Source organism: Orbicella faveolata, unplaced genomic scaffold (assembly GCF_042242905.1).
Source record: "Orbicella faveolata isolate gen_17 unplaced genomic scaffold, um_ofav_v1 contig_35, whole genome shotgun sequence".
NCBI classification, from domain to species: domain Eukaryota; kingdom Metazoa; phylum Cnidaria; class Anthozoa; order Scleractinia; family Merulinidae; genus Orbicella; species Orbicella faveolata.
The window spans coordinates 22,485,001-22,490,000 of NW_028301564.1; the positions used below are offsets into that span (position 1 = coordinate 22,485,001).

The window sequence follows — 5,000 nt, forward strand, 5'->3', positions numbered from 1 at the left end:
TTCTACTTCTACTGATGATAAAATTGGAAAAAGATCCCTCCCGCATCGTTCTATTCTATTAGGAAAAACAAAACATGACAGTGATTGAATCGTCCCCGGGTGGGCTTGAACCACCAACCTTTCGTTTAACAGCCGAATGCGCTAACCGATTGCGCCACGGAGACCTCTATGAGATCGATGGGAATTAGTAAAAGAATCAGTGAATTATCCTCCTCTGCTATAAAAACAACAACTTAACTGAACAAGTTCGTTTTTGATTTGATTTGTTTTTCGTCGTTATTGTTTTATTGTATTTTAATCAGTATAACGGTATTGCTTTTATTTATTTTTAACAAAAATTGACCAACCGACTACAAAAATCTAAAAACAAAAAAACCGAGAAACAAGTGCAAGTCAAAAATATGTTCAATCCTCTCCGGCGGGGAATCGAACCCCGGTCTCCCGCGTGACAGGCGGGGATACTCACCACCATACTACCGAGGATTTGGCGTAAAACATTGTGAACAAGATGCCTGTTTAAACCCAGAATGTTTCGAAATAAATGGAGGTTTGCTGCTTTGAAACTAACTTTGCTCTTAAGAGTTCCTTTCTTATTAAGAGAAAAGTTACAGTACATAAAGGATTGGAGCGAGAGAAAGAGTCATGGAGCTTTAATTATATTAGTATGTCAATGGAGAAATGGGTTATGACCTTACTTTTTGTATCCCAGGCCAATCAATATTTTCACTAAGTGACCCATCCTACCCAAGAAGTTATTACACAGTCCGCGACGAAAAGTTTTGTAGAAGGTAAAGGCTAAAATGCCATAAAACTAACTTGCGTAAGACAGGTGATGGGCTGTTTAAACCATCGCAAAAAGAGGGTCGAGAAAAGTCTTAAGAGCAGCTTCGCCTAAATATCGACTAGACTTGGAAATAGCGAAAAAATCGAATTTCTTCAAACTCGCCCAGAATGAAGCCCTACGGGCACTAGTTACAAAAATATCGTTTTAAGTTCGATAAATCAAAAATTATTTTTTTCCGCAATTTTTTCGTTTCGATGCCCCAAATCGGCCAAAATCCATCGAAAATGAGCGGCATATTCAGAGGCTCGTAAACTCAAAAGCAAAAATCTTCATTACAAACTGATTGCACGTCGTATTTGTACTTCCTTTCTTGTCTATTTAGAGCTAAATAGATCGTGATTTGATTAGAACTTAAATATTTGACGAATTTTTTTAAGTTAACGACCCAAGACAGCTTTACAAGAGGTCTACATTTAGCCTATTTTCAAATGCTAAAAAGGCGTTCTGGTACACGGCTTTTCCCAAAACGACTAGTTTGGTCTGAAAGAGCATTGTTTCTTCTTCAAATTAGTGAAATAAAATTTTTGGGTAAATAAAATCGCGAGCGCTGAGATAGCGAACTAAATGCAGCACTTCGTCCTGAAAACGTGACCTTTGACCCGAGGGTAACGAAACCGATTACTGCAAGAAAACCCGGAAGAAAAGCAAACGCTTCGTTATTTTGAAACAATTTCTAGTGATATCTCTGCGAAACCATGATTGCAAGAAACTATTTCCAGATAGGAAATCTTGCAGGGTCAAAGACGGAGCTAAAGGGCGCATTTTGACACAATAACTTTGTTTGCTGAGAATTGAATTGCAGTCAATTCCAGTGAAATTTGCAAACTTGACGCATGTTAGCCGATACTTACCTGAATATTTATATAAATAGAAGAGTCGTCGTCTTGGATTAACCTTCAAAAGAAGCTGGATCCAGATTTGGAAACCTCTAAAAGAAGAAATGTTTAATGTTCCGTGACCTGCCCGCTGCTATAAATTAGCTTAAATTCCATGCACATGCCGACCGCATGTTTGTCGTAAAACTCACTTAACTCCACTGACAGTTTCCATGGGTAACCCCAAAATAAACAATCCCCAAAAATGTAAAGTGAAATTGGCTGTCTTCATGAACAGTTAAAAGCTAGAGTCAAGTTCCATTACCCTTTAAAAGTGCTTGATTCTACTTTGTTCACTCAGTAGTTACTGTCACGTTCGAATACCTCGTAGTATCGGTCATGCCAAAACACTGCAGACCGTACAGACTGAGTAAGTTTCCCATACAAAGTCTTGTACGCGTTTGTCTATTGAATCAAAAGTCAAATACTGCGCTTGTGCAGCCTGTGGATAAATGACAAACTTTCAGATATATTTAACACTATTTTGTAACTAGACCCAAAAAAAGGAGTCACAATGAAAAGCCCAAACAAGTGTCTGCAGTCTGCACGGTCTGCACCGTTTTGGCGTGACCGATTCGCGGCATTCGAACGTGAGAGTAGTGAACAAAGTCGACGCAAACAAATAAAATCAAGCACTTGTTAAAGGTAATGGAACTTGACTCTAGCTTCTAACTGTTCATCAAGACAGCCACTTTCACTTTACATTTTTGGGGATTGTTTATTTTGGGGTTGCCCATGGAAACTATCAGTGGAGTTCAGTTGATTTTACGACAAACATGCGGTTGGCATGTGCATGGAATCTATAGCATCGGGTAAGTCACGGAATATTACACATTTCTTCTTTTAGAGGTTTCCCAATCGGGGTTCAGCTTCTTTTGAAGGTTAATCCTAGAAGACGACTCTTCTATAAATATAAATATTCAGGTAAGTATCAGCTAACATACTGCAAGTTTGCAAATTTCCCTGGAATTCGTTAACGGTCATTGACTTCAATTCTCAGCAAACAAAGTTATTGTGTCAAAATGCGCCCTTTAGCTCCGTCTTTGACCCTGCAAGATTTCATATCTGGAAATAGTTTCTTGCAATCATGGTTTCGCAGAGATATCACTAGAAATTGTTTCAAAATAACGAAGCGTTTGCTTTTCTTCCGGGTTTTCTTGCAGTAATCGGTTTCGTTACCCTCGGGTCAAAGGTCACGTTTTCAGGACGAAGTGCTGCATTTAGTTCGCTATCTCAGCGCTCGCGATTTTATTTACCCAAAAATTTTATTTCACTAATTTGAAGAAGAAACAATGCTCTTTCAGACCAAACTAGTCGTTTTGGGAAAAGCCGTGTACCAGAACGCCTTTTTAGCATTTGAAAATAGGCTAAATGTAGACCTCTTGTAAAGCTGTCTTGGGTCGTTAACTTAAAAAATTCGTCAAATATTTAAGTTCTAATCAAATCACGATCTATTTAGCTCTAAATAGACAAGAAAGGAAGTACAAATACGACGTGCAATCAGTTTGTAATGAAGATTTTTGCTTTTGAGTTTACGAGCCTCCGAATATGCCGCTCATTTTCGATGGATTTTGGCCGATTTGGGGCATCGAAACGAAAAAATTGCGGAAAAAAATAATTTTTGATTTATCGAACTTAAAACGATATTTTTGTAACTAGTGCCCGTAGGGCTTCATTCTGGGCGAGTTTGAAAAAATTCGATTTTTTCGCTATTTCCAAGTCTAGTTGATATTTAGGCGAAGCTGCTCTTAAAACGAGAAACTTTTCTGATAAAAGAGGGATATATATATATATATATATATATATATATATATATATATATATATATATATTTAAAAAAAAATTCTTTTTGGATATTTTGGACGTTGTAGTCAATCCTTGTAGTTTAATTCATAACGGATAATACCTGGGTCGGCTTCATTAGTTTGGCTCCTTGGGGTTTTGGTGCAATAAACAACCGCTTTTTCTGAATCAAATTGGGTGCAAGAGGTCCTATCAATAGAAGTCTTTCGCACTCTGGATAAAGTATCCTGAGAGCTTTTCTGGAATAAATAAATACTCACATGAAGAAGTGTATACGAATCATTAATTCTGGGAGGTGCTATTTCAAAAATTATCTTGTAATCTTCTATTATATTAAGGTGTAACACATTTTTATTGCCTTAGTGTATTGTATTGTATCCTCAAGGAGGGCGCCGTAGCTCAGCTGGTTAGAGCGCCTGTCTCGTAAACAGGAGGTCATGGGTTCAAATCCCATCGGTGCCTGTGAATTAATCCTTCTTTTCAACCATCATATCTTGTTTTAGTTGCCAATTTTACTAACATTTTTCATACTCTTAATGTGAGAGGTTTATAATGGCCCATTCTCTTTATGATACAAGAGTTCAAGGAATCATGGTAGTTGTATCCATTAAAACAAATATCCAGTCCAAGATGATGAATACAACTATACCATGATTCCCTCCAAGCATGTCTCAGAAGGAAATAGTACTTCACAAATTTCGTTTTTGTTCGAACTGTAACAGGATTCAATAAATGCTGTACATCATCAACTGACAAACCACAACATTGACTGGGACTCTGCTCAGTGCTTAACCTACAGTACAATCTATTTTCAACGACTGACTCTGGAAAGCTGGTACATTAACCTAGAACAAACGCCTCTTAACAGATGTCAACAACTACCGGCGCCTTACAAACGACTTATCCATGACAGAAACGAAACCGACAAACGGACTTCTAACAGACCGACTTAACAATACACGGACCAAAAACCGACCTATTTGACTAACAACAGACGGATCAAAACCCACCAATGACTGATGACAAACTTTACTTGAGTCGTTTAGCCAATACCATCATGGCTATACTCACCAATCACGTTCAACGGACCAGACTTATAAGATCATCGACTGACAAACACTATTCACTTGACTCTGAAGATGACTTCCGCTCAGGTTGTCGAGACTTCAGTCACCAACAACAGTTCTTTTCAGAACTACACTCACCCGGACGATCACACTATACGAACTACTGTAAGAGGATTCTAACGACGTTCCGCCAAATCTCTGCATTCCGGCTGCGCATTCACACTGCCACGGCTCATAAGTAGCTTCAAGAGTACGAGGATGAAACTCCGCTCCTACCAAACTAGAAAATGGTTTCTCGTTCTCTTCTCTTTTTCTTTTTTTTTTTCTTTTTCTTAAGTTAGTTGTAATTGTCCCGCTTTTGATGACCTGCTTATGTTATCTGCCCGTTTCCAAGTAGTATTTTCTGCCGCT

The 5,000-nt window shown here is 38.2% G+C and overlaps 1 long non-coding RNA gene and 1 other non-coding gene across 2 annotated transcripts in view; one reads left to right on the plus strand and one right to left on the minus strand.

Annotated features, from left to right (window-relative positions):
* LOC149103774 (uncharacterized) overlaps positions 1–5,000 on the minus strand; it is a 248,417-nt gene that overhangs the window by 154,079 nt on the left and 89,338 nt on the right. The gene's annotated exons all lie outside the window — the stretch shown is intronic.
* Positions 3,911–3,984, plus strand: Trnat-cgu (transfer RNA threonine (anticodon CGU)). Its single transcript has one exon. It is a non-coding gene; the product is annotated as a tRNA-Thr (tRNA).